We start from the raw sequence: 12,968 nt of genomic DNA, 5'->3' as shown, positions 1-12,968 counted from the left end.
GTACTAATTAGCTCTATAAGACGGTATTTTTTTAAATGGGGTGTATTAGTCATTTCCCCTCTTACTCTCTTTTTAAACACCCTTTTAAGGAGAAGTATCTCCTGTATTCGTTTTATTATGGACTTAGCCTCTCACATAAGATAATTGCTTCTTAGTTTTTAAGGGCTTTCCTAACTACTCCCTTATAGCCATCTCTCTCTCTCTCTCTCTCTCTCTCTCTATATATATATATATATATAGTCTTTTATCTTCCATACGTCATTTCCATTTTTCTCCTCTTCTTTCCCTTTCTTGCAAACATATTAATTAACTTAGAAATAAGCCAAGCTAGTATCAAACAACTTCAACCCCACATCCACAAATAATGGCAACTAAAATTCATTATCAATAATATGGACTACAACCATACTCTGTCAAACCTCACAAACTTAGATAATCACGCAAACTAACTTATAAACCACATACGCATATATTCACATTCTCAAAATCCCAATACACCCAAAAAATCTCACATTAACATTACAAACAAATTCACAAGACAACCAATTTTTCAACCTCAAAATTCTACCAAACTACTTTTCTAAAAACTGACTCATGTTTTTCTAGGGGTCTTCTCTTTTTCCAATGTGAGAGGATCTTTGGACAAAATGCACCAAACCATTTACAAATACCTATTTATAAAACTCTAATTCTATTCCTTGTTAGATTAATAATATCCAATAATTTCTTCAACAATAAATACTTTTTCCTCCCATACTAAGAAGAATCATTTTCTTCTACACCAAATACTTTTATCTTCCGTACATCATTTCCATTTTTCTCCTCTTCTTTCCCTTTCTTGCAAACATATTAATTAACTTAGAAATAAGCCAAGCTAGTATCAAACAACTTCAACCCCACATCCACAAATAATGGCAACTAAAATTCATTATCAATAATATGGACTACAACCATACTCTGTCAAACCTCACAAACTTAGATAATCACGCAAACTAACTCATAAAACACATACGTATATATTCACATTCGCAAAGTCCCAATACACCCAAAAAATCTCACATTAACATTACAAACAAATTCACAAGACAACCAATTTTTCAACCTCAAAATTCTACCAAACTACGTTTCTAAGAAACTGACTCATGTTCTTCAAGGGGTCTTCTCTTTTTCCAATGTGAGAGGACCTTTGGACAAAATGCACCAAACCATTTACAAATACATATTTATAAAACTCTAATTCTATTCCTTGTTAGATTAATAATATCCAATAATTTCTTCAACAATAAATACTTTTTCCTCCCATACTAAGAAGAATCATTTTCTTCTACACCAAATAATGAATGAATTTTCGTTTCACATCAAGATAACCTAAACTAAGTCAAATTAGGAATTTGAGGTGATTAATAATATCCAATAATTTCTTCAACAATAAATACTTTTTCCTCCCATACTAAGAAGAATCATTTTCTTCTACACCAAATAATGAATGAATTTTCGTTTCACATCAAGATAACCTAAACTAAGTCAAATTAGGAATTTGAGGTAATATTTAACAATCTCTCTCTCTCTCTCTCTCTCTCTCTCTCTCTCTCTCTCTCTCTCTCTCTCTCTCTCTCTCTCTCTCTCTCTCTCTCTCTCTCTCTCTCTCTCTCTCTCTCTCTCTGGGGTAGTACGATAGTTCCTCTACTTAAATATCTTTTTGGCTCTCTATTGAGTCCATTCAAGGTGGTGGAATCGTTATACATAGCATCTTTTTTACATAGGATTGGGTTTCACATTTGTGAAGGTCATCCCATTTGTTAGAAGATGTTGAATACAACATATTACATAAAATAATAAATCTCGTCAAGGAGGTGGAATCGTTATATGTAGCATCCTTTTTACATAGGATTGTGTTTCAAATTTGTAAAGCTCATCCCATTTGTTAGAAGACGTTGAATACAACATATTACACAAAATAATAAATCTCATTAAAGAGATAGAAGTCTACCTTAGTTCAACCCATCCATGCTCATCAACAACCCACAAAAAGATTAATAATATTAATTAACAGTACCCTAGAATATGGGAACTATAATTAATACACTTTTGGTCAAAATGTCTGAAAAGTTTGACAACATAATATCATATCTATATCCATACTACTAAATTTGATTTAAATAATAAAATAAATAAATAAACTATGTGTAGGACTAGGATCAATGCTTTTAGTGGGTTCCATTCCATAGTCTTCTAGAAAATATTAAAGAAATCAAGATTTAAGAGTAAAAACCAAAAAGAGTAAAGAGTTCAACAAAAGTTAAGCCAAAAAGGGGAATGAAAACTCAGCAGCAAAGATAATTCTATGAAGAAGAGAAGAGAAGAGAAAACAAAAAACGAACTTGAAATGAAGATCTGTGATCACGCCAAGTCTATTACCAAAACTAATTGATGAGTAAGCCAACTAAAAAGAGTGTTTTATTTAGAATCAAGATGGAGAGAGTGTGTTTTTTTCTTCTTTCTTTTTTTCTGCCTTTTGTTACTTATCTATTCTTTCTTTTTTCTGCCTTTTATTATCTTTTCTTCTGCATTTTGTTACTTGTATATTAAGAAAATTAGCGTCTCTCTTTCTCTCCCTCTCTACATTTCAAGTAATAAATATGGGTTTTCTTAATAAAATGTGGTACAAAGGTTTGATCCCGAGGATACTTGGATATGGTGATTTTTTTTTTTTTTTTTTTTTGGAGAAAACTAAAGATTTGGTGATTTGATTGGATTTCATGTTATTTCAGCTTTTTTGCTTTGTGAGAAATTGTTAGAAATAACTTATTTTTTCTCAATTTTTAATTAGGGGCTTAAATAATTTGGGCGAGGCCTTAGGCCTTACCTTTTTTTTTTTTTTTTTTTTTTCAAATGAGAAAGCAACATTATATAATATATTAGTACTATTGGGAGCCCTCTTACAAGTGAGGGCCTTAGGTGATAGCCTAAATGGCTTATAGGTTTAGCCGGCCGATAATATGTACCCTTCAAAATGTACAATAATATAGTATACACCAATAACATAATTAGTTTATATCTCTTTTCTCTTCAACCATAGAATTATGAAAAAAAAAAAAAAAAGTATTTATTATATATTTGCGAAGCTCAAGTGTGGGGTTCCGGCAGTGCTTAACTCAATATGAACTTAGTTTTAAGGCTTGTAATAATCAGTTAAATAAATAACATTAGGTTTAAGAAATTCAGTCCGAAATAGCAGGAAAAAAAAAAGTAAGCATAATAAATTGCATGGATAGCTGTAATTAATTACACACAGTGCTTCGCGAAACAAAGAAAGAGTCGCGGTAGACAAGAGAACAGGTCAAGTAGGAAAGTGTGCGACAAGACAAGACATGACTTTTCCCTGCTTCGTGACCTTTGTAATATATGAACCCAACAAATCCGATTCTTGTGTCATTGTGTCCACACTCCACATACTAATTTTTGAAAAAAAAATCCCCTTCCCCAAAATGACGTTCAAGTCACAAAGAGTCAACCGCGATACAGCCATAGATCGAGGTCTCTCAATCTCTCATTTTATTCATTACTTAATACGCTTAAGCCTGGTTTGGATACAGCGTCCACGTTCACGATTGTCCCTCTTGCGCATTTTGCGGGATTGTTTTTTTTATTTTTTTATGACTAATGCACCAAGGTATATAAACGGTAAAAAAAAGAGTGAACAGTAATTTTTCACATATTTAAAAATTATTTTGTTACAATATTTTCAGTTTTTAGTTTCAACAAAAATAAATTGTATCTAAACATACCCTAAATATATAATTTTCTGTCCCTTTTTCCAACCATCAACCCCTAAAGGTCACCAATAATATGCTTGCTATATTGCGAGTGCTAAGACCGCACAAGCTAGTGAGGCACAGCTCATACGAGGTCCCTGTAGCTTAAATAAGATTTGAGACAAAGTATCTCACATAAGATCTTATGTGGAGCCCTTTCTCACTTTTGGTAAGTTTCTTGGCCCTTTGAGGAAAGAGAATATTTTTTTCGTATGAATTAATCTATTTTATAGGTAAGATAAGATGTTTTGGATTTTAGTGCTCAATTAATAAAATATTTTATTGTCAAATAAGAGATTCATGATTCAAGAAATCTGTCCATACAAAAAACCGATTGATATTTTAACATAATAATAAAAAAAAATATCATAAAATGAATGTTATCATAAAATAAATTGCCAAAAGTTATATTTCTATCATATTTATAAAAGAAAAAAAAATAGATATTACATATCAATCTAAAATAATGTACCATGTTTAAATGATTAAATTATGCTCTAATACCATATTAAATCCCATATGTTGGACCTCCTCACCTATTAAAAGGAAATTTGAGCTCATATGTGAAAGATAATGTTAGAAATATGCGATTAAAAATGAATACATTTATCATCATATCATAATAGTTTAAGTTTTTAAAACAATAGACAATTTAACGCATTAAATTCAAAAAATAAATAAAATTAACCATAAAATAGATTATCTTTGTTATATTTAAGAAGACTCGGTATAATATGAGAGAAGTTCCACGTACAGGTCCTAGAAGATAACTTTTCCTTATCTTAAACGCGGAAACGAAGCGGAAAACAAAGTGGATTTAGGTATGAAAAAGTTTTCCCCAAGTCCGCGTGCATGGATGGCTTTTTGAGTTTTTTGAATGATAGCAACGTTACTCCAATTCTATTAAATTTAGTTTTGTTTTCCCTTTCGGTATCAGGTAGACTGGGTCTTGCTGACGAAGGACAGAAAGTTTCGGAGTTGCTTTATAATGTGTCGTACGAGTATGTGGCATTCAATTATGCCACAAAAATTGGAACTTTGTTTTATCCAGAAAACAAATGATAATAAAATAGGCATACATCTTACAAGTCACAACTTAGGTCTTTTTCGTATCATTAATTATATCAAAAAAATCTTTCTGTTTTCTATTGGTGATGACGTTTGAGAAGGCATTAACTTTTGTTAAGGAGTAAGGACTCCTTCAACCCTCAAAGGAGGGGTTAACGATGTTGGATTTTAGCTCTATAATAAATGTTAAAATATTTTTGTAATCTATAGACATTTCAATTTAGGCGGACTTGAATCTTACACTTATGAGATCTATCGATACATACTCCTCTTCTTCTCTTTAATGACTTGGGGTCACCCAAAAATAAATAAAAATAAAAAACTAAGGATCTTTCTTTTTAACTCTATCCAACATTATTAAGAGCATTCATATTGGGTGGATGTAAGAACTTCTAAATATATGCAAAGACATCAAAATATATGCTATATAAGAACTTCTAAATCTAAAAAAATTTAACAACTTGCTACTTGCTTTTTCTTTTCTTTTCTCTCTCTCTCTCTCCAACTATAGCAAGTTTCGTAGGTGGATGTTTTTTATTATTTTAATGGGTGATGTTCTAAAGTAAGAGATAAGATGTAGAGTGTATTGTTAAATGGGGTGATAAAATAAATAAAGTTTTTGAGGTGTTAAAAGCTAAGTTTTTTAGCACCACTAATGTGAATACTTAGAGAAGGGAATTGGATGCTACTTTATTAAGTGTGTACACAACAATGTGAGTTTGAGACTTAGTGTGTGTTTGGCATGGCTTAAAAAGCCATCTTTTTTTTTTATTATTCAGCTTATTTTTACTACTATTCATGGGTCACATTGTACTTTTTGGTATTATTTATAAATCTCACTGTACTATTTCATATACCTTTTATCTTTATCTACAATACTTTCAACAAAAGATTTTCAATTTCAACTAAATAAGCTGTTCCCAAATAGACACTTTACACCTATTAAATTTTTATCTATTCCTCTTCTCATCCTTCTTACTAATTAGTATTATATATATACACACACACACATACACACACGTAAGATTTCTTGTTATTACAAATTAAACCAATATATAATTAGACAAAGTTTGGCTACAAATTTAGTTATAGTCTAACATTGTTACACATTTTGAAAATTTAACTGTTGGATTACATATTCTTTACGCTTTTAACATATATGTCAAAATTTGTGTCAATCAGATGTTATTTACTATATAATCCATAAACTTGTTTTTTATGCATAATTTTGAACTACAAAAACTTGCAATTTAAATAATTGATTGATAATATAGGTATAGATCTTTGATCTTTTGGAAATTTTGCAAGCATGAGAGATATAAGAATGTAATCTAATGGTAGATTTGTCAAAATTCACATCTAATAAAAAATATTGAGTGAAATTGTAGTTTTAAACTACAACCAAGTTTATAATCAAACTTTGTCCTATATAGTTTCACTAGTATCATATTAAACCCTAAAATTTTATAGTCCCTTCAATTTTAAATGTAAAATATAATTAACCCTAATAATAATATAAAATGAAAATGATTGACATTTTGTTAATTTTTTCTAATATTGTGATATAATTTTTTTTTAAAGCCTACATATTTTCTAATTTACCCTAAAATTTGGTTTTTATGTTACATTTGTTTCAACATAAAACGTTTTCGAGGAAAAACTAGGTTTCTTTGGTGTTTGGTTATACATTTGAAAAACATTCTCATCTATTTGCTTGGAAATACAATAGACTTGGGGTGAGGGACGGGGTTGAGATCTACATTATTGTGTAGTTTTAGGGAAAGGAATTTCAGAAAGAGAGGTCTCTTCCAAACCCTTGAATGACCTATTATTCAACCAAGGCCGACCCAAGGCCTAGGCCTAAGGCCTTACCACAAAAAAATAAAAATAAAATAATAATAATAATAATTTACCCTTAAGGAAAGAGGCCCCCTCCTCCATTGTCAAAGGCCCAAAATTTTATAAAATTATATATATATATATATATTTTTTTTTTAATAGTTGTGCATTTTTTTTATTAAAAAAAATGATGCCAAGGATATCACAAATTCTACTATAGGCTTACAAATTGGCATATCACCGATCACAAAAGAAGTAATTTAAACATTTATAAATTAGATTGATGAAATTCATCAATAATAGTTTTTGTCACATCATATTGTAAACATTTTGTAGTGTTTTTTTTTTTTTTTTCGCATTTTTTCTTTTCATTTCTATCAATACTCCCAAAGTACGAACCAATAGAAACCTAACCCAATTGAAAGCCTAAAATGGTTTTTTTTTTTTTTTTTTTTTTAATTTTGCAAATGTGCTAAGTCATCAATTATACATTAATCTCTCCTAATAGTTTGAGATTTTAATTTTTGTAAACCAATATATAAAAAACACATATCAAAAAATATCTATTTCTCTCACTTAAATACATGAGATATAAAGTTAAAAATTAGATTACAACTTTACTTAACTATGCATCGCCATATATTTAAAATAAATTATTCTTTTTAATAATAATATATTTTTATTTAATTTTATTAAAATTTATGATTCAACTATGATATTCAATTCTCTATATGAAATTAACATTAGTTTAGTTGATATTATTCATCAAGTTATGTATTTATTGTGTCAAATTAACCTTGATTTGATTTCTCAAGAAAAAAACCTTGATTTTGTTTAATATTAAATAATTTTGTTTAATTAATATTTACATATAAAAGGTTCCGCATAAAATTTTCACCTTAAGCCCCAAATCATGTTGGGCCGCCAACCAAAATCACCATAAATGGGTGAATAATCTATGAAAGCATTTAAAGGCACGTTAGTGGACTACCGTTACACAACAGTCTCAAAATCCCATTCAGAAAGTAATCGATGCCAATGAGAGTTTTAATAGCATTCATGAGAGGGAAACATAAATGACCATCAATAGTCACACACCACCCCTATATAAGAACCACTGGTCTTATTCATCCATGTATGAGAAACAATTAAGCTACATTATCCTCTCTTAATCTGACCTAAATATTAGAGAGTCTTAGGTCGGTACCATACCAATGTCATCGGATCACCCTTTTTTCTTATCGTGTGGTCAGAGCACTTCTTCTTTCCACTTGACTAATTTGCACTTGGGGTAGAAAAAGTAAAAGATTTCACATGACACATCTAAAGATATTTAAGGAAACTTAATTTTCTCATTAGATTCTGATTGATTTCATTTGCATTTTAGATGTCATTAATTTCACTCTAGGGCCCTAGGCTAGGATAGTGAAAGTCATTGGTCATTACCAAGATTTCCAACTGCATTTAGACTCTCAAATAGAATCGCATGAGGACCAAATTTAGCAAACATGACATGTTAGATAGCTAGGGACCACATGAGGTAATTGAAGAGAATTAGAAAGATTTAAAAAAATAGTAGTGTTAACGAGTGTCCTTAGGGCAATCGTTAATAAACTATATTAGAAAAAATTTTACGCTACTTTCATTTTTTTTAGAAGATTTACACTACTTTCATGGAAAAAATAAAAAACTGTTAACAAAGTTAACTATTTTATTATTTTTTCAAAAAATATTTTTAAAAATGATTCTTAAACCAATGTTCTTGAAGCAATGATTAACATTTTCCTTATAAAAAAAAAAAAAAAAAAAAATCCTCACCCTAAATCTGCGCTGGGATAAAAAAAAAAATTACAAACTTTAATTCTATTGAGATAGGGTTATAAGTAAAGTGATTCTCAAAAAAAAGGGTTATAAGTAAAGTCGTATTATTAAACGATTATAAAAATAAGCTTAAACCCAACACTCATAATACTCAAAAAATATATTAGATACACGTCAACTGGTGTGTGGGCAAAACCACCGACGCAGGTAAATTCCCAGCACCTACGCTATGTACCTACTACCAATCATTTATTGCCAGACTTAAATCGTTACAAACACAAGCAACTAATTAAATTGATGTCCGAGTGAGAGTAACACACATTCCTATTCCTATATCTATATAGGGAGTGTTTGGTTAAGCCTTTTGAAATTGGATTTTTTGAAAAAGTGAGGTTTTTTAAAAAGTGCAGTATGAAATTGTATTTTTTGAAAAAGTTAAAATGTTTGGCTAACATTTATAAAAGTGGTGATTTGAGTGGTAAATTACCAAAAAGAACAATATATATATAAGTGAGTTTATTTCATTTTTAAATCAACTACTTCATAATACTTACTAAAAAAAAAAGCTACTTAATAATAATAATAATAATAATAAATATATATTATTGTCATAATTATTTGTTATTACTATTACTATTATTGGTATTATTTTAATAATGTTAGTTTTTTTTAGCATCAACTATTTGTTATTCTAAAAATTTTGAATCAAGTATGTTTTTATCTTACTTTAATTAATGTTATCTATTTTTAATAATATCAATATCACTATTTTAATAATGTTTTTGTCTTATTGAATATGGTGTTATCTTGTTTTGACATGACGAGTTTTAAAGAATAAAGTTGGGTTTTTAATAAAACAAGTAGGTAATTTGGTAATTGAACCAACAATTCCTTTGGCTTTTTAGGAGTTTTGCACTTTTTAAAAAATCAACTTTCTTGATAAAGCAGTTTTTTAATACTCATCAAACACCTAGCATTTTGAACTTTGAAGTAAAAAGTGTTTTTTGTCATTTGAAAGTGCAAACAAACAGGCACATAGTCTCCTACATGAATGAAATTTATATATTATGGTTGAGAATTTTTCTTCTTGTTTTTTTTCCTCAGAGGATTATATATGTATATATATACACATTTTTAATGCTTGAGCTTAATTTCCATCATTCCTTGCCAAGAGAAATAAGACAAAGTGTGTGTTCTTATTTCTCACCTCTTTTAAGAACAATGACCCGGTTTTGCGCGTGAAACAAATGTTGTAGGCCGCGTAGGCGCCACCTGAATCGTTCCAGCTCCCAACCTTCACGCCAACTGGGCCAATGCCTGCCCGGAATTTTTAAAAAAAGAAAAGAAAAGAAAAGATTTTCAGTAAGAAAAATCATTCAGGTAACGTAACATTCCTCCACCATTGTTCTAGAAGAAATAGATCACTCTTGCAAATTGCCTTGATGACAGAGAATTCCTTTTAACGTATATGCCTTGCTGGATAAATTTTATTAATGGAGAATACATAACAGGGTAGAAAGAGGAGAATTTATTAGTTTCAAACGGTTGTCCTCCATGGTTCTCCCAACTAATGAAATATTGTCATTTACACAAATGTAATAATATATGGTAATTTTTTATATTGATTAGGAAGTTGACTCACACGTTAACATTGATAACATCATCTCATTGGTTGGGAAAACCATTTCAACAGTCCTCCTAGTAGACCTAGTAATTTATCGTAGAAATGATCTTCATATTTAATGTTAGTTATTAATTTACTTCCCTTTCAAGGAAAAAATTATAGTGTGGGTTCTAGTTAGTTTGACCGATCAAGTCTCTTATTGTCAATAAGATATTTAGGAGAAATTATACAGTCCTCTGATGAACCACATCATTTGTCCACTATTCTACTAAAAGATTCACTTGTTTAAAATTGCTGAGTCAGTAATCAATTTCTGTTTAAAAAAAAATTTCTAACTCAACAATTTTAAATAGATGTGAGTCTTTTAGTAGAATGGTGGACCACGTCACTTGTCCACCATATAGACTTTATAATTTCTCGATATTTAGAGGCTATTTGGTACTTGTTTTAAACAACAGTTTTCAGTGTTTAAATAAAACTAACACTTCTTTCACGTATTTCTATAATACTCAAATACGTATTTTCACAACACTGAAAACTAAACAACAATATTTAAACACTGCTACTAGACGGGCTCTTAATGTTCAATCCTCGCTTACACAAAAAACTAATTGGTATCTAGAACTTTATGATAAAGAACAATCATCAAGAAGCAGACACTATAAGTTGAGATTTCATCGTATCTATCAAGGAAATGATTATAGTCAAGTGACTAGAATTTTAATTAAATTAATTGTATTTTAGTAGTTGGTGTGACAGGTTTTGGGAAATTATTTTTCATTGCACTAATTGAGTTGGATTTTTTATTTGCCTTTAGATGCAGTACATTAGTTTTTTCAATTAAATCTAAGTACATGGTTACATTGACCAATGAAACATAAATAGTGTTATCTTTTCCAAAAATAATTAAATTCAATGTATCTATATGTTTAAATTTAATTAGAAAACCTAATATATCACATCTAAGGAATTGCTCCTAATATATCACATCTAAGGAAATGCTTAGCCTTGAGAGGCAGTTTTTGCCAATGCAATTAGTTAAACGCCAACACGGGATGAGAAAAATAAAAATACTATTGTTACATGATCTAGGAATGTCAGGATGTAGAAGAAAATATCGCATACACCTAGCCTACATAACATTCCTATAGCATGTGGACCTCATAACTATGTGAGACTCACATATTGTAAGAGGGATGCTATAAACGTCGAACATGCAAAATAATTATTGTTGGATGTAAAGCACAATAATTTTATTTTTTTTATTTTTTATAATTCGATAACTGGGAGAGAGGGAATATTAACCCTGGATGTTTCTATTGGAGACATTAGGAAACGTCAATTAATTGAGCTACAAGCGTAAACCACAATAACTTATTGTTAATGTCATAAACGAGTCTTATACAAAATCCAGAAATATCAATTCTATATGATTCCAATAGAATACATTTGAAGAAATTTGATCCATAATCCTCTAAAAAAAATGTGAAAGAGAGAGAGAAAGGCCCACAGAACCAAGCAAGATTGTAAGGGGCATCTGGCCATGTTTCTAAACTCACTTAACAAGTTGATTACTTGCAGAAATTATACAATCCTCAACGTTGATCACATCACCGTCCACCATTCCTCTTAAAAACTCCCATTTATTTAAAATTGGTTTAACAAAAATTTTTATTATCATAAGCTAACCTAACAATTTAAACAAGTAGAAGTCTTTTAATGGAATAGTGTACAAATGACGTGATCCACCATGAGTATTATATAATTTCTCGATTACTGGAGGGTGTGCTCAAAGGTTCTTCTAGTTCAATATATATATATATATATATATATTTTTTTTTTTGCAATAACGGTAGATGTGTTTTTTTTATTAGTATGGTAGATGTGTTTTTACAAAGAAACGTGTGTTTGTTTTATTTTTATTTTTATTTTTTATAAATGGATAAAGCAATTTGAAAATCATCAAAAAGTAGTCATGTTTTATATGCAATGTTTTAGTGGAAATTAAAGATGTATCTACTTAAAAAAAAAAAAAAAAAAAAACGAATATATATCTATTCAGTTTAGTTTTTTTTTTTTGATTTTTTTTTTTTTTTGTTTTTGGATAAATGTGGGGGTTTTTTTTTTTAGGAAAAAAACCAAAAAACAAAAAAAATGTGTATAAATCAATTTAGTTTTTTTTTTTTTGGATAAATGTGGGGTGTTTTTTAAAAAAATAATAAAGTATTAGAAACGTAGGTTTTTTTTTTTTATAGGAAAAAAAATAAAAAAACATGGGTTGTTTAACTTATTTTTCTATTTATAAAAAATAAATGTATAGTTACTTTGAAGAAGTGGGTTAGTGAAAGAGTGTTTCTATTTTGTAGGCAATGTTTTAATGCAAGTTAGACATGTATTTTTATAAGACTATCCTATAATTTGGTCTCTACTTCCTTAACATAGGGGTGTAGGGGTATTTTGGAAAAAAAAATTCAGTCCAAACAAGAGAAGCGCTTTAAATAGTAGTATAGATTTTTTTTTTTTTTTTTTTTTTTTTTTTTTTTTTTTTTTGTGGAGCAAAATATAGTAGTATACATGATTACGTCAAGATGATGCAAATTCATTGGAGACCCACAAAAACAGTTGTACATTCAAAATTTGATTAGCACGAGGCTGCACAGAACAAAAGCTAGAGTTGCAATTTGCAATATAGGGAAGAAAGAGAAAGCTGACTGGTTCAAAACTACAAAGAGTGGATATTATTTTATTTGACGTTTCTATTACCACTACGGAAAGACATCATAGGACAGATAGACAACATT

The sequence above is a fragment of the Quercus robur genome, chromosome 1 (genome assembly GCF_932294415.1).
Source record: "Quercus robur chromosome 1, dhQueRobu3.1, whole genome shotgun sequence".
Taxonomy (NCBI): Eukaryota; Viridiplantae; Streptophyta; class Magnoliopsida; order Fagales; family Fagaceae; genus Quercus; species Quercus robur.
The sequence above is the reverse complement of the archived record's forward strand: the minus strand, read 5'-3'. Positions refer to the sequence as shown.